Here is a 20,843-nt window from a genome sequence, read left to right on the forward strand (position 1 = left end):
TGTGGATCTGGGCGGGTGGAGAAGTTTGTTAAAAATTCAGGCAGTTTTCAGGTTGCTTGGGGGGCTCAGTCGGTGAAGTGTCCTGCTCTTGACTTCGGCTCGGGTCATGATCTCACAGTTCGTGGGATCAAGCCCCGGGTTGGGCTCTATGCTGGCAGCATGGAGCCTGCTTGGGATTCTCTGCCCCTCTCCCTCTCTCTCTGCCACTCCCCTGCTCCGGCTCTCTTTCTCTCTCTCTCTCAAAATAAATAAGTAAAACATTTTTGAAAAGTCAAGCAATTTTCATATCTTCCTCGGCTTGTGCTTTCTGCCAGGCTCACTGAGTCTCAGTCCCCCAGGATGGCATGGAGAGCTTATACACACACAAGTATATGCACGTACGTACGTGTATATGAACACATGTATACATGTATATGTAGGTGTCACATATCTGTCTGTCTAACTTATTCTTTACAGCTAGCCTCTGTGACTTTTTTTCCTTACTGCTCCCAACATCACTCCCAACACCTTCCAGAAGGGACTTTGAGATCCAGAGAGCCTACACAGCTCGCTCCATTTTCCTCCCTAGAGTCTAACCTACTAGAACCCTAGGACCACATCTCTTGTAACTATCTTCTCCGGAGTGCTTAGCACAATACCTGCTTATTAATTTTTTTTTAGTGTTCATTTATTTTTGAGAGAGGAGAGAGAGAGAGAGAGAGAGAGAGAGTGTGCATGAGCGGGGGAGGGGCAGAGAGAGAGGGAGACACAGAATCCGAAGCAGGCTCCAGGCTCTGAGCTGTCGGCACAGAGCCCGACGCGGGGCTCGAACCCACGAACCGTGAGATCTAGACCTGAGCCAAAGTTGGACGCTCAACCGACGGAGCCCCACAGGCGCCCCCCGATGCCTGCTTGTTAAATGAACGAACACCCTTGTTAAATAAATAAGCAAGTGCCTATGGTTGCTCCCATCTGTCTCTCAGGCCTATTTCCAAGTATTTCCTGCCTTCTTTGGGGTCCACGCATGAAATATCAGGGTTGACTTTCTGGGGAACCACCACATATTCCACATAAGCAATAATTCAGAAGTGTGACCGGACGATAAACTGTCAGTCTGACTCTGGGTTAACCAGGGTTCCTACTTAAGCCACGAGGTACAGTGCTTACAGCTAAATACAGTGTGGGTTCCGATAATTCGGCTAATAGTCCTCGGCCTCTGTTATCTCCTTCCCTGGCATTTCGCTGATGAGTGTAGGGATCCCTGTGGCATCATGGCTCCCATCTCTTTAATGAGGCTTTAAGAAACCCAGGGAAGTGGAGGCACCTGGGTGGCTCAGTCGGTTGGGCATCCCACTTCGGCTCAGGTCACGATCTCACGGTCTGTGAGTTCGAGCCCCGCGCCGGGCTCTGTGCTGAGGGCTCAGAGCCTGAAGCCTGTTTCGGATTCTGTGTCTCCCTCTTTCTCTGCCCCTCCCCCGCTCATGCTCTGTCTCTCTCTGTCAAAAATAAATACACATAAAAAAAATTAAAAAAAAAAAAAAGAAACCCGGAGAAGTTATATCGACAGCTAAAGTTGGCTTTCCTGCATACATACTTTGTAAAGGTTTCTCCTTCCTGAAGTGAGGTAAATGGCATTTGAGAAACCGTGGGGTTGGATTTCATGGGAGATGACTGGACCACATGACGGGGTTGATTTTCCAAGTAACAAAGGAGTATTATTAAAAACAGTTTCTGTCTTTCCTGATTGGATGGGTTCCTTTTTTTTCTTTTTTTTTTTTTTTTTTTTCAAATTTTTTTAACGTTTATTTATTTTTGAGACAGAGAGAGACAGAGCATGAACAGGGGAGGGGCAGAGAGAGAGGGAGACACAGAATCCAAAGCAGGCTCCAGGCTCCGAGGCATCAGCCCAGAGCCTGACGCGGGGCACGAACCCACGGACCGCGAGATCGTGACCTGAGCTGAAGTCGGACGCTTAACCGACTGAGCCACCCAGGTGCCCCGGGTTCCTTTTTTTTTTCTAATAAAGACTGGAGTGCAATGGCAGAGCTTGACCTTCATAGTCATGGGCCCGGGTGATAATCCTCACGCGTTCAAGGATCACTAAGCCACGACTATGTTAGGCCAGGTAGAGAGGTTAAAGCAATGATAGAAAAGCTTAGAGAACATTCCAGCACCACGTGGAAAGTGCTGAGAGGAGAACTGTGGAGGAGAACGTGCGACCCCGATGGGCCGGACACTTGTCTGTCGGCAGTGTCTGTCTGTCAACGCCTTCCGTGCTCTCCTGGGTAGGGCAGGTGCCGAGAGCTGGGCACCTGTTTCCTCCAGTTCCTTGCCAGCAGGATTCTGGCTTACATTGTGTTCCCAGAGCTTTCCTGCAAGATTTGGAAGAAGGAAGAGGAGCGGAAGCCATTTTCACAGCGGTGGGTACGACCGCGGGTTTAGGTGACAAGCAATCTCTCACAGTAACAGCTGTTGGTGGTCCCTCCAGGAGCCTGGCAGCAGCTGTGGGTCCTGACCTAAGAGATAGTTGGTACTACGCTTTCTCTTCGGAAGGGGATGGTGGACCTTACAGGTGGAAACGGTCTATTGTGCCTTTTCTCCTTTAGTGCGTGATAGTGTTGCTTGGGGAACATTGAGTTTTGGAGATTCTGATAAACACAACTCCCTTGGCCCCTCCCATTGCCCACCTAATTCCACTGAAGGCAGAAGTAACCCCATGCCGCTCACCGCCCCCCCCCCGCCCCGTTTAAAGACCTTGCAATGACTTTACCTTGACGAGAGCCATTCTCAAGAGCCACCCTGGCTACCGCCTCCGCCTCCAGACCCATAACTGGGTGAGATCCCAGCATCGCCCAGAGAGATCTCTACAGGTTCTCACCTGGGCGGAGCCAGTTTACACACCAAAACTAATAATGATATTTTGTTAGCATTGGTAGAAGCCCAAGGAATAGGAGTGGGGGTGGGAGCCTGAGAAGCGTAGCTCTGGAAAGTATCTATCTGAAACCCGGGAGCATTTTTCTTTGGGGAGGAGACTCCTGGTAATTCCATTCTAAACGCTCTATGCGAGTGGGTGACAAGGATAAATAGAGGCGGGACCACCTTGTGGGAGGGCAAGTCTGTCACCCCATCAGAGAGAGAACCATGGCTACTAAGGGATCAGAGAGCACGTGGGCGAAGAAGGAAGTTCTGGACACCAAGTGTCACATCCGAGGCTGTTGTCAACAAGCAAACCAACACACGGAAAGCACACGTGCAAGTTCCTCCAGGTTTTTCTGGTTAAATATTTGCCTATAATTGCCTTGTAATTCGTCCTCTTATCTTACTACCTTATGTAAGGCACACTGGTGGTAATTATGTGAAATAGATACTCTCTAGGGTACAAGTTGCTGAAGAATGAGTAGAAGGAGAACCAACATCAGCCAGAGGGTAGATACAGCCTCTGGTGGGACCAGAACCTTCCTTTTGGAGCAGAGAGGGAGTAGGTCTTTGGTTGCACCGCGTGGAGCTTTCTCGTGTTAGATTCTTGCCTTCCTCATGCCTGGAAGTTAAATATTGGAAATGTATGTACAGGTAAGGCGTCAAAGGGACAAGACCGCGCCAGATTACAAGACCAAGACACAAGACCATTGCCGTGCCGGAATTCTGCACCGTTCTGGCTCCCTCCTGTGCTCTCCCTATAGAACAGGTGAGGAAACCAGGAAGGACATCTCCCAGGATCCCTGGTCGGCACCTGGTTTACACTCCACTAAAGGCAGCTTTAAAGACAGAAGTGAAGCAGAAGGCCACTCCTGTTCCTTGGACAGTAGCGAGCCGATGTTTGGGCTTTGGTACACATGGCACGAAGCTTTACGCCAACGTCTGGACAGGCTCTTATGACTCACCTGCCCCTTGGCACAGACAAGCGTGGACGTCAGTTTGGGGGCCTGTGTTCTCCTGACGTGGGCGGTCATCTTCCCGCAAAGCTAGTGGTAACCTTGAGATCTGGTCGTGGACTTCCCTGACTTTTCCCCTCTTGTCTTCCTAGAGCTTCGTCAACCCTGCTCTCCTGGGTGAAGTCTCTTTATCTTACAAATACCTTTCAGCGCCCTAACCTCATTGGATACACCGGTTTAGGAGATCCAGCCAAGTGATGGGAAGTTCAAGGGGAACGTGGAATGATAGGTTCTACAAAGCCTGAAGAGGAGAGTTTGGGGGAAGGAAGGGAAGGTAGCAGTGGGCACCGGGCTTGCTGTACCCCGTCATAATTCTAGTTCCTCCCTACAGTAAGAGCTTGGGCTCTAGAGGATAGATTTTGGCCTGGGTTCTAGTTCTTACACTTATTCTTAACCCTGTGTGGTTATGGATTAAAAAAAAAAAAGTCTATTTATGGAGGCCTCGGTCTCCTAATAATGTGTGACTAATAGATTCCTAGGCCATCGCTCTATTGAAACTATAAAAGGCAATCAACATAAGGGCTCAATACGCTGAGGGCAAAGTAAATTGTGAGTGTGGAGAGCTTCTATCATTTCATCCTCTTGTATGTGAGGAAATGGAGCCTCAGAAAGAGCAAATGTACCTGCAGGCAGAGCGATTAGGATCGGATAGAGCCAGAACTCCAAAATCTGGGCTGATTCCTCTGTATAACACAACTATCCCCGTAGGAAATGGGCGATAAATAAAGGACAGGTTCAGAGACCGGATGTTTTGTTGAGGTTCCGAGCAACCCCCCACATCTCACGGCTTATAAGGGTGAGTGTGTGTCAGGGGTCTGGAGGTTGTCTGTGGCTCTGTTGGCCGGGCACCGTGTGGTTTTGTTGTTGTTTTAATCTGGCATCTCCAGGGCTGAAGGGGCAGTGATTCTCGAGTGCCAAATCTCAAGAATCCTGGGAGAAATGTGCAATGTCTCTTAAAGCCCCTCCTTGGAACCTCCACACGGTCGCTTCTGCCTATATTCTTTTGGCCAAAGCAAGACCGTATGCCCAAGTCCACATGGGTGGGGAGGGAAAATTAACTTCTTCCACAGGGCTGGAGGGAAAGGGAGAATGAATATTTGCTGAGCGGTAATTCAGTCCGACCACCATGTTACAAAGCAGAGTTTTGTAATGATTCTTGCCTTCTCCCGAGTTTTCCTGGGTTTCCTCGTTATGCTGGATTATGTTTTTAACTCGGTGTCACCTTGCCGACCTCTTCTAGTCTTATTTATTTATTTATTTATTTTGTGTAACGAGGGAAAAACACGGAGATAACATTTCTCAGAATGCCTATCTTTATGTGGTTTCAGGTTAGAGACTCCCAAAGGCAGTGCAAACAAGTGAAATTTGGAAGGCAGAAAAGAGAAGCCATTATTTATTATTATTATTATTACTGATGGCAGTTGCCCGTAGTCACATGAGCAGATGTCCAGTATAAAGTTCCTAGTGCCTTCTAGGTGAGGTCCTAAAGCTTACCTGTCTCGATATTGTAGGCAGCTAACCCTTTGAGTTTCCTGAGATTTGTGGTGGGTTCCTGGAGAGCTCTTGTTAATTACCTCCTTCTCAAAACTTCGCTATCAATCGTTTTTGCACCACTTCCAATGATTATGTAGGCTTTTAGTGCCCTCTGTTAGAGCCTTTTCTACTTGGCATGCCTACAGTGCCTCGTCTTTTCTCAAGGGAATTCTGATTTACATGTTGTGTATTTTGTAAAAATTCTGGCTCTCTTTCCTTGTAATAAAAGTGACCAGTATTTGCCACCTCTGTGGTCTGAAGATCAAGGCAATAATCATCAGCTGGGGTTTGCCCCATGCATTTTGAAACTGAGAACAGACCGCAAAGAAGATCCTAATTCAGGTCCATAAGAAATCAACGCCAAAACAGTGTTTTGAGAATTACTAAACATGTACTTGGTAGGGCGAACCTCATATATTTTTCTCTGTGGTTCGTATAATGAACCACAGAGAATGAATCGCAAAGGAAGGACCGTGGAGCTCCAGCTCATTTCCCATAAGACCCAACCAGCATGGCTGAAGCTCTCATTTTTGTTCAGAGCTCACGGGTTCACAGGTCCAGCAGTCGTACACTCATCCACACTGCACATCAGCTCCAGACCCTGTCCTTTGCATCTCAGAAGGTTCTAGCGATGGCTTGTACAGAGCTTGCTGTCTGTAACCACCGAGGTTTCTGGTTTGTTTCAGGTTGAAGGGAGCTCAGCTGCAAAGAATGGATGAATCATAATCCCGGATTCACATGGCACACTCAGCCTCCGTCATTGCCCAGGCCTCTTGTTTAATTATTTATTTGTCAATTAGTGCGTCTTAATAATGCAATCAGCGTCCATGAACCCATCGCTCTTAGATCCCGTGGAGGCTTCCTGGCCTTCAATAGGCTCTGCAAAACGCTGGCAGAATTCTAGCAAATACAGCCATGTGGTTTTTCCAGTGTGTCATTAACCTCATCACAAGATCTGTACGTTGGGCGGAGTCTGCCATTTTCCTCCTTGTGTGCAAATAAGGAGTAGACATCTTAAACCCCTTTTGGCAGAAGAATAGTATCCTTCTGGTAGTCCAAACTCTAAATGGACCTGTCCTGGGCAAAAATATAAATGCCCTCACATTTCTGCTAGTCACCTTTAAAGCATCCCCTTGGCTATACCAGCTTGGGGTATTTCTACATGATCCGTGCGGCACGGGTTAATTTAAGCCTTAGGAACTCTGTTTTGGATTGATGGAGGAAATGAAACTTTACAAGAAACATTTACTTAAAAAAAATTTTTTTTAATGTTTCATTTATTTTTAAGACAGAGGGACAGAGCATGAGTGGGGAGGGGCAGAGAGAGAGGGAGACATAGAATCCGAGGCAAGCTCCAGGCTCTGAGCTGTCAGCACAGAGCCCGATGCGGGGCTTGAACTCACAAACTGTGAGATAGTGACCTGAGCCAAAGTTGGATGCTTAACCAACTGAGCCACTTTTTAATAGTAGATACTTCCCCAATAGTAAAAGAATAAAACACTGAATACTATTTAAATGTTCTTTAAATCAGGGGCGCCTGGGTGGCTCAGTAGGTTGAGTGTCTGACTTCGGCTCAGGTCATGATCTCACAGTTTGTGGGTTCGAGCCCCGCATCTGGCTCTGTGCTGACAGCTCGGAGCCTGGAACCTGCTTCGGATTCTGTGTCTCCCTCTCTCTCTGCCCCTCCCCCGTTCACGCTCGGTCTCTCTCTCTCTCTCTCTCTCAAAAATAAAATAAATAAATAAAATAAAATAAAATAAATGTTCTTTAAATGAGGGCATATTTGTTAACATTTAATTAAAGGAAATTATATATCAAAGGGCCTGGCAAAATATGAATTAAAAAAGCATGCAAACAAACAATTATGTCACTACTTAATTGCAAAATTTCAACTTTTTTAAAGCACAAGTTTGAACTCATCATTAAATATAGAAATCTACATTTAAATATGCCGATTCACCTACCAGCAAATTTAGCAAAAAGTGCATTATGTAAACAACAAAGTGAAACAAAACAAAATCTGGGAATTCTAAAATAAGTGGAAAGCAAAGCAAATGAAATAATGGGATCAATTGAAATCTGAATTAAAAAGTACATTTTCTGAAATGATTGCCCTGTGACCAAAAGGTATTCTCTAACATGCATAGAAACCAAAATGTTCATTCTTTAAGATTTAATTAACCATTTCTAAAAGAGTTGACTGTTTTCCATTACAGAGGGCCAGTTAGTGAGAGAAGTCTCATAACTTACTTTCATTTTAATTCAACATAAGATAGATAGTTATATCAATAGATGGATGGATACATCAATCAATAGATCAATGATAGATTCATACATCAATGGTAGACAGATAGATAGATAGATTCTCTGTTGGGTGCTGAGCCACTGGAAAGGAGTCTCAGAAATCTTGGAAAAGTCTACTCTGTACTTCTCCCTCAAACCCAGGAGACCTGTCCCAACCCCCAGGGAAAAATAGCCAACCACCTTTTACCATGTCTATGGTAAAGCAGAAATTTCTCTAGTGGTGAACTGAACCTAAGGAGGATCTCAAAGAAAACCACCCATTTGCCACCAGTACCACAAGTCAAACCCATTCGTGGTTAGGTGATCTTTGTCCTCACTGATACACCAATACCTTCTCCCGCCACAGCCCAGATTCAGAGATTTATACCTCGCTGCATCCATGAGGTAATTTGGAGTTCACTTCATCCAGTGAAGGATCACGATCACCTTTACTGAACAAAGTATCGACCCCTTTCCTTTTGTTTTCTTTCACGTTCATGTTTGCGACATAAGCACTGTCATTGGACTTTCATAGATAAGAAAACCCTAAGGATTGGAGATTATGTGACGTGCCTATAGCTACTCAGTGACTGAATGATGGAGCGAAGAAAGTGAACATGAAACTTTCTTTAAAGCCCACATTGTGTGTGTGTGTGTATGTGTGTGTGTGTGTGTGTGTGTGTGTGTGTGTGTGTACCACACTAGAGAACCAACCACATTATCTTCCCAGATACGCCACTCATCCATGGATGACAGCGGTCACCCTCAGAAGGCAGCCAGACTCTTCCCACGGCCAGGTGAAATTTTTCGAAGTTTTCCCGTCACTTTCACCCATTGATTTTGCCTTTAGAAACAAACAAACAAAAAGAGTGTTGCTTTCCTCTGCATGGCAATCCTTCAACTATCTGAAAACCCCTCTAGGGCACTCTGGGTCTGATGTCACCATGGACCCACAAGTGGCCGTGGTTGCCACCATAAAGGTTCTCCTGTGACAGCTGAACAAATGTAGCCCTGGGGTTGAATCAATCATGCCTCCATAGCGTGACTTCCAGAAACATTAAGTTCTTTCTCCAGATATTGGACACTAGTCAAAGTAGGTGAAAGAATTTCATTTTCAGGTCTCTCCGTGATCAATCCTGGAAAGGTAATGGGGGAGCTTTTCTTATTTTTAACAGTGAGCTATAGAGATTATTGTTGCTATGAGGACAGTCCTTCCTCCTTCCTCCTTCCCCTTCTTCTCCTTCTCCTTCTTCCTTTTCTACCCCTTCCCTTTCCCCTTCCCCTTCTCCTTCTCCTTCTCATTCTAATTCTTCTACTTCTTTCTACTATTACTATTATTTTTCCATTAAAGTGAAACCTAAGGCAACAAAACACCTTTGCTCATTTATTACCATTATTATTGTGTCGGGTTTGCTCACTGGTGTATCCGTCATCAGTCAGACTTCTCCAAAGCAACAGAATACACACAATTGACCCTTGAACAACACAAGGGCACTGACTCCCCCTGCACAGTTGAAAATCTGCGTATAACTTTTGATCCCCCCAACCTAACCACTCATAGCTTACTGTTTACCAGAAGCGTTACTGATACCATAAACAGACAATGAGCACGTATTTCGTATGTTAGATGTATTACATACCATATTCTTACAACAAAGTAGGCTAGAGAAAAGAAAATGTTATTAAGACAATTATAAGGAAGAGAAAATACATGTAAAACACTGTACTTATTTATGTACACATTTATTTATGTATGTATACATGTAAGTGGACCCCCGCAGTTCAACCCCGTGTTGTTCAAGGGTCAACTGCATATATCTATATCTATATCTATATCTATATCTATATCTATATCTATATCTATATCCATATATAGATATAGATATAGATATGTGTGTGTGTGTGTGTATGGATATATCCATATCCATATATACCCTATATATCCACATATTCTATTTTATTCCTTTTTTTGAGGGATAGAAAGAGTGCACCTGCATACGTGCATGAGCAGGGTGGGGCAGAAGGAGAGGGAGAGAATCCCAAGCAGGCTCCATACCCAGCAAAAAGCTCAAAGCAGGGCTTGATCTCATGACCATGAGATCACGACTTGAGCCGAAATCAAGAGTCAGATGCTCAGCCGACTGAGCCACCCAGGCGCCCCCACGGATTCTCTCTATATCCACATCTATATATATAAACTCGGTTCTGACCAAATAATGGGGTATCATAGCCAGTTAATGCATAAAATTAACCATCACGGGCCAAGGGATGGCCAAGTTCTGGGGAAGAAGTTCATGTTGCATGACCATGCATGTTGCATGCTCCAGCAGAGCAACAATGAGAAGAAGTGAGAAGCAGATGTGGAAGAAGGGCTCCGAGTGAAATGGTCTGGGAGCAGAAGTGGAAGGAGAGGCCATTCCATACTACACAAGATGGAAAGATGGTCTGCGTTCTGAACAAGAGACCTGAGGAATTTATGGGACTGTTTCCTTCCACAGGTGCAAAGCCATTTCACAGACTCGAGTCACCATGCAAACTCAGCGTCCATGTCGGCGTAGGCAGCCCATTGGGAAAACATCTTACCAAGTTGCTAGATGGTGTCCATTGGGAGTAAAGGATGAGTTCCAGCCATCCCCATCCTAGGGACCAAAGATATTTTACCAGCCAGTTACTAAAAAAGTGAGCTAAGCTTCCACGGGTTTGTTCCTAATAGATCCTCTTACCCTGACTCTAATGTGTTCCTATCACCACTCCTGATGCTTGGGTTTTCTGGTAGAGTTTTACATCCCTGGTTTTACTTAAATAGCTAGATGAGAAATTGGATCAGAGTCACCCTCTCCTCTTCCTTCTACTTCTGTGGAATCAAGTGCATCCTCACTGTCATTAATTTTCTGGGAGCAACTTCCTAACTCCAGCCCACAGCTTTTTATAATAATCACACTTACCCAAGGTCCCTACCTTGGGAGAGTTCAGGCAGTTGAACTCTGTGCTTTTGATGGCATATAGTGCATGGCCAACAAATGCCTGATGTTATTATTATAGTTGTCTGGGTACTGGTGTGATATGGGGCTGGAAATCAGTCCAGAAATTAAGAAATTAGTTTCCCCAATCGGTAAGTAGGAGGGTGGGGAGTTCAGCCAATGATCCCAGGGCCATGGTCAGGCCGGGCAGCCAAATTCTAAACACCAAGAATCTGAAAACACAGCCAGGAATATGGAAAACAAGATGATGTTCAGGCAGGGGCAGATTTTCAAAGAAATAATCCTGAGCTCGAACCACAGGTCAGGGACAAAGAAACCCAGGCAAGGTTGTGGAAGCAGGAAATGGAGTGACATTAAGACACCGACTAAAGACATTTGCTTGGTCTGGTGGCTTCCTAGAAGCACTCAGTGTCACTTCTTATTTCTTGATATCCTAAAAGGAACACCTGGTACCTGATAGTCAGAAATTATTCATTAAAAGGGCACAAGGAACAAGTTTACTGGACCTTTAGTCAAGACAAAAGCTCACGTCAGAGGTTCCCGTGCCCCTTTCACAGACACTTTGTTTGCCGGAAAAGGAAGGGCAGGTTCCTCCACAAAATAGCCCTTTCTGCTCCCTTCAGAGTTCTAAGAAGCCTACCCCCAAACCACACATAAAATAGTGGTGACCACTGGTGGTGGCCATTAATTGTGATAATAGTGCCCTTCTCTTTTGGAACATGCGAGAGCTTCAAGGTGAAGTTTGCAAATGGTCCTGTTTGGGACCTTGTCATGGGCCACCGTGAGAAACGTCCTAATAGTCAACAAAGAGACTTTCTGGAGAATTCCCAGACATTCTGTGGGCAGCTGGACAGGGCTGGATTTCTCCCAGAAAAGGTGGGAGTTGAGCCAGAACAAAATTTTATATGAATATTGGGGTTTTTTTTAAAGTTTTACCTAAAAGGGTTTTGTATTTACAGAAGCGTTAAGATAGTAGAGTTCTCATTACCTCTCCCTCATTTTCCCCTACTATTAACATGACATTAGTGTGATACCTTTGATATGATTAGTGAGCCAATATCGATAGATTACTAACTAAAGTCCATGCTTTGTTCAAATTTCCAGTTTATGGAACTATGTCCTAATGTCCTTCCTCTGTTCCAGGATACCATCCAAGGTGCCAAATCACGTTTAATTGTCATGTCTCCTTAGTCTCCTGATGGCTATGGCAGTTTCTCAGACTTTGCTTGTCTTTGATGACCTTGATGCTTTGAAACGTCCTATAAAATATAGTGCAGGATGGCCCTTTATTGGAATCTGTCTGATGGTCTTCTGATGAGTACACTGGGGTTATGAGTTTTGGGGAGGACAATCACAGAGGTGGAGTGTCATTTTCTTCACATGATATCAAGGGGACGTGCCGTCCACATGATTTATGGCTGTTCATGATGGCCACGATCGCCTGGCCAAGGTGCCATTTGTCAGGTTTCTCTACTATAAAGTTACTTTTCTGTTTTTCTCCCTTTCCATGCTGTGCTCTTTGGGAAGAGGTTACTATGTACAGCCCATGCTTACGGAGTGGTGGTGGTTGGGGGGGGGGGGGGTTATGCCCCACCTCCTTGAAGGCGGGGTAGTTACCTAAATTATTTGGAATTTTTCTGCATGGAAAATTTATCTGTTCGCCCCCATTTATTTGTTTATTCAGTTATTTGTATTAGCTTGGGCTCGTGGATATTGATTTTATACGTTGGGTTATTCTACTGGGAACAGTATCTGAGAATACTATTTTATTGATTTTGCTGCTCAGATTGTCCGTGAGCTTTTGGGAGTTTAGTTGATCCTGTGTGTTTCTGAAATATCCTCACCATTGAATATTTTTGGTTGCTTTTGCTTGTTTGTTTGTTTGTTTGTTTGCTTGTTTTAGGGAGGTGGTATTTCCTTCCTATATGTCATTACAAGATGCTCCAGGCTCATCTTCCATATTTCCTGCCCCGTCCTAGAATCAGCCCCTTTTCCAAAAACCCTCATTCTTTTTATTGGAGAATGGTACTAAAAACCAAGATTTGGATCATAGGTGTGCTCATTGCTACTGGGGTGTGCTTGCTTCTTGACCTTCTTCCTGACCTTTGTGCTGACAGAGCAAGGAGATACATGTGTGTATAGTAACTGATGCATATATACATATTATGACACAGTTCTACATGTAACCATCTCTATATTAATGCAAACCATTCTTACCGATATCTCCAACTCTAATTCATTACCGCATTGATTATTCTAGCCTCCTCCCTTTGCCAATCTGTAAATTTCTACTCCAACAGTGAAAACCTGACTCACACCGTCCTCCATCCATTTGTTTCATTGTTCATCTCAAATATCAATGGATAGCAGGGTCAGAATTGTTAACTCATCTCTCTATAGTACACATATGTGGATATACAGTTATCATCTAGAATATAGGGCTTCTGCACAGTTTCTTTCGCCTTTAATTTTACAGACTTCACTCATTTCCAAGGTTATTTGCATCGGCACATTTTCTCTCCCCCCACTTCAGCTAGGTTGTTTTATACATTTATAATGCATACACTGTGCATTCTATCTGGGATCCTCTGTCCTCCTAAATTACTTTTTAATGCACGTACTTCAAGGTTCGTATTTTGTGCTGTAAAGTTCTACGGGGTTTGAAAAACAGCTAGTGTCCACCTCCGCCATTACAGTGTCATACTGAATGTTTTGATAACCCTAAAAAACAATCCCCCGTGTTTGAATTCCCTATGCTGAGTCAACCCTCCTCTCTCTCCCCTGGAAGCCCTGTCCCTGTGACCACTGTTCTGTTTCTAATCTTTGTAGTTTTGCCTTTTTCAGAATGTCATGCATTTGGAATCCCACATTATGTAAATTTAACGGACTCGCTTCTTTCACTTAGCAATATGCAGTTAATATCCATCCATGTCTCTTTGGGTTTTGATAGATGATTTCTTTCTATCACTGAAAAATATTGCGTGGTATGGCTATACCAGTTTATTTATCCATTCACCTATTCAAGGACATGCACATATAATTTGTGCATATTTTGTTAGATTTATGCCTGGTACTGTGCCTGAATCTTTCACTTCTGGGGGAGCTCCTGTAAATAGTCATTTTATTGTAAATTCCTACTGTTCCTGCTAGAAAATAGAAACGCAATTGACTTTTGTGTATGTCCCCTGAAACCTTGCAACACTCACTTATGAGTTTCAGGAGGTTTTTGTGGATTCTTTTGTATTTTCTACATAAACAATCATATCATCTGTGAATAAAGGCAGGTTTATTTCTTCCTGTCTAATCTATCTCTTTCGGGATCTATAATTTATATATATTATGTTATTATATATGTTTTGACATATGCAGTAATATAAAAATATACAATACATATACAAATATTATATATATTCCTGTTCTTGTTTTATTGCATTGGCTAGAACTTCCAGTACAACGTTAACCAGGAGTGGTGAGAAAGGACAATTTTGTCTTGTTCCAAATCGTAGGGAGAAAGCATCCAGTTGTCACCGTTAACTACGATGTCAACCATAGGTTCTTTGTAGACGTTCTTTATCAAATTGAAATTCCCTCCATGCCTCTAGTATGGTAAGAGTTTTTAATCATAAATGTGTGTTATATTTTGTCAAAAATATCTCAAAGCTTTTCTGAGTCCATCGATATGATCATGATTTTTCTTCTCTAACCTGTGGGTGTGGTCTGTTACATTGATTTTCAAATATTCAACCAGCCTTGTGTACCCGGGATAAAACCCACTTGGTCATGGGTATAATTCCTTTTATACATTATTAGATTTGCTAATATTTTGTGGGATATTTTTACATCTATGCTCAATCGAGATGCAGGTCTGAGGTTTACCTTTCTGGTAATGTTATTATCTTGTATGATTATTAGGGGAATGCAGGTCTCACAGAATGAACTAATAAATACTTCCTCTCCTAAATCTGCAAGAGATTGTAATGTTGGCTTCATTCCTTCTTTAAATGTTTGTGAGAATTTATTGGTGAAACCATCTGGACCCGGTGATTTCTTTTTTTTGGAAGGCCTTTAATATTGACTCAATTTATTTAACAGATATTATCCTACTGAGACTATTTACTTCTTCTTACATGAGTTTTGGTAGCTGGCCTCTTTCAAGGCGTTAGTTTATCTATGTTATCAATCTGTGGGCGTATTATTATTCATAGTATTCTTTTATTGCCCTTTTAGCATTTGGAGGACCAGCAATGATGACCCTTCTTCATTTTTCATGCTGCTAATTTGTGTCTGCTCTCTTTTCTTCTTGATCAGCCTGACTTTTCACATTTTATTGACTTTTTCCAAATTATTTGAAAGTTTTTGATTTTATTGATTTTCTCTATTGCTTTCCTGTTTTCACTTTCTTTGATTTCTTTTTTTTTTAATGTTTATTTATTTTTGAGAGAGACAGAGAGAGACAGAGCATGAGCGGGGAAGGGGTAGAGATAGAGAGGGAGACACAGAATCTGAAGCAGGCTCCAGGCTCTGAGCTGCCAGCGCAGAGCCTGATGCAGGGCTTGAACCCATGAATGGTGAGATCATGACCTGAGCTGAAGTTGGATGTTTCACCAACTGAGCTACCCAGGTGCCCCATCAATGTCTTCAATTTCTGCTCTAATTTTTAAATTTCTTTTCTTCTGCTTGCTTTAGGTTTACATTGCCCTTCTTTCTCTAGTTTACTAAGGTGGAAGACTTAGGTTATTAATTTTAGAGCTTTCTTATTTTCTGATGCATACATACAATGCCATAAATTTCCCTTTAAAGCACTGCTTTTGCTGCAACCCACAACTTTTACTTAGTTTTATTTTTATTTTCATTTATCTTAAAACATTTTTAGATTTGTCTTGAGGCTTCTTCTATGACCCATGTGCTATTTACAAGTGCATTATTAAGTTTTGAATATTTGGAGATTTTCCCGCCCTCTCTCGTTGAATTCTAGTTTAATTTCATTGCGGTATGAGAATATACTTTATAGGAGTTATATTTTTAAAAGTTTGTTGGTGTGTTTTATGGCCTAGAATATGGTCAATCTTGGGGAATGTTTCATATTAGCTACAAAGATGTGTGCATTTTGCTCTTTTTGGGTGGAGTGTTCTCTAAATGTCAACTAGATGAGTTGATTGATAGTTCGGGGCAACTAAATCCTTTTGGCTCTTCTGCCTATCTGATCTATCAATTACTGAAGGGGTGTGTGGAAGTTTTCAACTATACTATTGGATTTTTCTTTTTCTTCTCATAATTCTGTCAATTTTTGCCTTACCTATTTTGATGCCCTGTTGTTAGGTGCATATACATTTAGAATTGCATCTTTTGGAGAATTGAGTGATTTATTATTATGTAATGCCCCTCATTATCCCTGATAATTTCTCTTGTTCTGATGTCTGCTTTGTCTGAATATAGTGACTCCAGCTTTCTTTTGATTACTTAACTTAACTCCACTTAACTTTTAACCTACTTGAGGCTTTGTGTTTTAAGTGCATGTGTTACAGACAAAATATACTTGGCTTTTCTTTTCTTAACGGAATGCTATTTTAACTGTAGTTTTACATCAAGCCTGGTACAATTTGATGTAGACAGGTGAACTCACAACATTTTGTAAGATAATGTTGTTATTCCCATCTCATACGTAAAGAAGTAGAGGCTTAGAACATTTAATTGGGTCAGAAAAAGGATACAAAGCTAAGTATTCCATCCTTACTAAGGAAGGCACGGAGCACAGTGGTTAATAGTACCTGACTTTGCCACTCGCTATGTGTGGGATCTTGGGCAAGTTACTTAGCCTCTATTAACTGTCAGGGGCCTCAACTGTAAAACAAGGATGAAGATAAGAGCTCTACCCTAAATTATGTTAAATGCACTTAAAGGAGTAAAGCATCGAGAGGTGTCTGGGTGGCTCAGTCGGTTAAACGTCCGACTTCGGCTCAGGTCATGATCTCACACTTTGTGGGTTCGAGCCCTGAATCAGGCTCTGTGCTAACAACTTGGAGCCTGGAACCTGCTTCGGATTCTGTGTCTCCCTCTCTCTTTGCTCCTCCCCCATTCATGCTCTGCCACCCCCCTGTCAAAAATAAATAAAAGTTAAAAAAAAATTGCCAACGGAGTAAAGCCTCTAGAACATCATGTTGCACTAGGTATTAAAAGAGAGAAGAGGAAGAAAAATAGAGCCCTACGCTTTTCCTGGTTCAACATCTGCCTTTGAGTCTGTTTTGATCCGAGCCTAAAGAATATTAATAGAATCAATTTCCTAAATGTATTGAGCAGATTAAATGAGATACTACCTTTGAAACCCATACTAAGGAGATGAACATGAAGGAAGTGCTCAGCCGCTATTGTCTGTGGCTATAAAAATGCTTGCCAGTGTGTTCTCCCATATTTCACTCTTACCAATATTCCCGAAAAGACCGTCCTTACGCACACATCGTCGTGTGAGAATGGTTTGTCTGTGGACTGAAATCAGAGAAGTGGCATTGCTGGGTCAAAGGTAGGATGCTTCAGTATTCAGTAGAAATTTTACACAGATTTCCCCCTAAGAATTTCATCATTTTAAACCCCCGGCCGACAACGTTTGAAAGTGCCTGTTTTCCGCGCCCCTCCACCAGCACAGGGTGTTATTAGCCTTTTTCATTTTTGTGTCAAGGTCAAAGTTGTATTGTATTCCAATGTGTGTGTCTTTATTTATTAGTGAGGTTAAGCATATTTGTATGTCCTTTGTCTTATTCATGTTGTTTACCCATTTTTTCCTTTAGATGTCTTCGAGCACCATGCCAGGCATGTTCTCTGGGAAGCAGGAGGGCGCTGGTTACCAAAACGAACAAGATTTTTGCCCTTGCCAACTGAAACTGTTGACTGATTTTTGCTGGTGTTGATTTCTTTCTTTATTTTAAAATTTTTTAATATTTATTTTGAAGGAGAGAGAGAGAGAGAGAGAGAGGCAGAGAGAGAAGGAGACACAGAATCCGAAGCAGGCTCCAGACTCTGAGCTATCAGCACAGAGCCCGATGCAGGGCTTGAACTTACAAACCGTGAGATCATGACTAGGGCTGAAGTTGGATGCTCAACCGACTGAGCCACCCAGGAGCACAATTTATTTATTTAAAAAAAATTTAATGTTTTGTTTATTTTTGAGAGAGCAAGCGAGGGAGAGCGAGAGAATGAGCAGGAGAGGGGCAGAAAGAGACACACACACACAGAATCAGAAGCAGGCTCCAGGCTCTGAGCTGTTGGCACAGAGCCTGATGTGGGGCTTGAACCCAGGAACAGTGACATCATGACCTGAGCCGAGGTCAGAGTCTTAACTGACAGATCCACCCATGTGCCCCTGTTTATGTTGATTTATAAAGGTTCACTGTGTATTTAGGAAACATCCCTTGCCTATGATGTGCTACACATTTGGGGGAGAAATGGTATTTTTAAGGCAGAGGCTGATACAGGACATCTTTTCAGAGTATAATAAATTCTGAAGAGGAGACTCGGTGGTATTTCCAGACTGGAGGCGGTGGTTACAATTGACTGTTAATGATTTTCCTGACTCACCAGTAAGAATCAGATGTTAAATTCCTTAACACATTCTTGATAAGAGCTTGTAGGGGACAGGAGAAGCAAGGTGATCTTAGAATCCCAAATAAATGCCTTAGTTTATAGCAACTCTTTTCCTTTTCCTTCCTTCCTTCCTTCCTTCCTTCCTTCCTTCCTTCCTTCCTTCCTTTCAACTAATTAAACAACTCTTAATGGTATGGCCTGACCATAGAAACTCAGGCCCAAATCCAAAAGTTAAAATTGAAGGAAATTACTTAATTTGCCCTAATGATAGGGTCATTTGGAGAGTAGATTGGAAATCAACAGCTTTCATCTGAGTATGGAACTCTTTCATTGAGGAGGACAATTTGTATCTAATCTGCGCCAGTGGCTTAGACCCGAACACCCAGGGCGCAGAGACCTGATGCTAATGCAGTCACTGCCATTCAGGTCAGAAGAGACAAGGGTGAGCGCCCTGCCCTGGACAGCCCCGGACAGTCTACCTGGGAAGTCACAGTTGAGCTGAGGCCCCTTGGGGACAGCCATAAGCGCTTCTCAGATCTTCTCTGTGAGATGTGATTCCAAGGGGCCTCCACTGTGAGAAGTCAGGTAAGGATCCAGAAGACCAGAGCACAGACCATGAGATTTGGAAGGAGATGGTGTTAGGGAAGGGTCCCCCAACACACACACACACACACACACACACACACCCCTATCTTCCACTCCCCAGGGACCTACCTTGCTCAGCACCTTTCTCGGCAGCTCTGAAACAGCCCTCCTTAAACCACAGATATCCTGACATCATTGATCCCTTACCTGTTTATCATCAGACTGTACCTTCAAAGGACTCATCTCTGAGCTGATTCTGCCTCAGAGGGAGACACTAGGACTTTTGTCATTACTCCATGGGACTTATATATTGGACATTTGGGAATATTTAGTGTGATATTGAAACGGGTAGAGTTTCCTCTCCTCACACAATGTCCTGTGCACTCTTAGCACAGAATTAAGTAAAGAAGTCTGTTCATTAGAAAACACTACAGAACACAAATGAGATATTACAACCGAATGATGACCCTCGAACATTCCCTACACCCATGCTTTTCCGTACAACATGCTCTTCCGCTTTTCAACTTAACAGCAGATATTATTTATTTAGCTTATATTATATACATAAACAGCTCTATATTTTGCTTCTACTAAGTACATATAATAAGTATTTAAAATATGTATATATTCACTAAGTTTATGCACATTATATATGGCTATATATAATGATTCATCTTTGCAAACAACCATTTATATTATAGTATTAATAATATAGTATTATCTTAGGTATAGTATATATGTATATATATAGCATATATATACTATATACATAGTATAGTATATACTATAGTATATACTATGTATATAGTATATATATGTATATATACACACTATATATAGTATACTAGTATACTATATATAGTATATACTATAGTATACATAGTATGTATATATATGCAATCTATATTACAATTATATTTACAATTACTATATATTACAATATACTATATATAATATACAATATATAGTGTACTATATAGTATATATAGTATAGTATATAGTATAATATATACTATATATAGTATATAATATAGTATAATATATACTATATATAGTGTACTATAGTATACTATATATATACAATATATATATTGTACTATATTATACTATAGTATACTATAGTATACTATATATAGTATACATTATACTATATGCTATACTATATATAGTATATATTATACTATATACTATTCTATATATAATATATATATACATAGTATACTATAGTATACTATATATAGTATACCATGTATAACATAATATAGATTGTATAGTATATATAATATATATAGTATAATACTATAATGTATTATTTATGTTATATATAATATACAGTAACATATTATATATTATAGTATTATATATAATATATATTATAATAGATAGTATTATATTATATTATAATACTATGTATATTATATAGGGATATTATACACAATCATTAATCTTCATAAAAATACAATATTGGCATTATTATACTCATTCTACAAATGAAAAACTTGAGTTTCGGCAAGGATTGATAGCTGGCTGAAATGAACGTCATGCAACTAACGTATATATGTAATGTGACTGACATTCTTCCTTCACCACAATATTAATATGGACAACAATAATTCCTAGTGCTATGTAATTCTACCACATGCCAGGCATTGTTCAAGATGCATTTTATAGGTATTAACTCAACCGCCGTGAGGTATGTATGGGCATCCCATTTAATAGATGAGAGAGCTTATACACAGAAAGGTGAAGCAAATGGCTCCAAGTCACCTGGTTAATGAGTATGGAGCTAGTATTTGAACTTAGGAAGTCAGACTCCAAAGCCCAGCGATCTTTCCACCATATCACACTAGTGCTTTAGTCTACGCCAGTTTAAGTATAGTCTTTTGCCAAAAACTGAGGAATTATAGAAAATACAAGAGGAATAAAGCATTTGCAGTCTCACCACCTAGAGCCATCCACAAATGGCATTTTATTA

The sequence above is a fragment of the Panthera leo genome, chromosome E3 (assembly GCF_018350215.1).
Source record: "Panthera leo isolate Ple1 chromosome E3, P.leo_Ple1_pat1.1, whole genome shotgun sequence".
NCBI lineage: Eukaryota > Metazoa > Chordata > Mammalia > Carnivora > Felidae > Panthera > Panthera leo.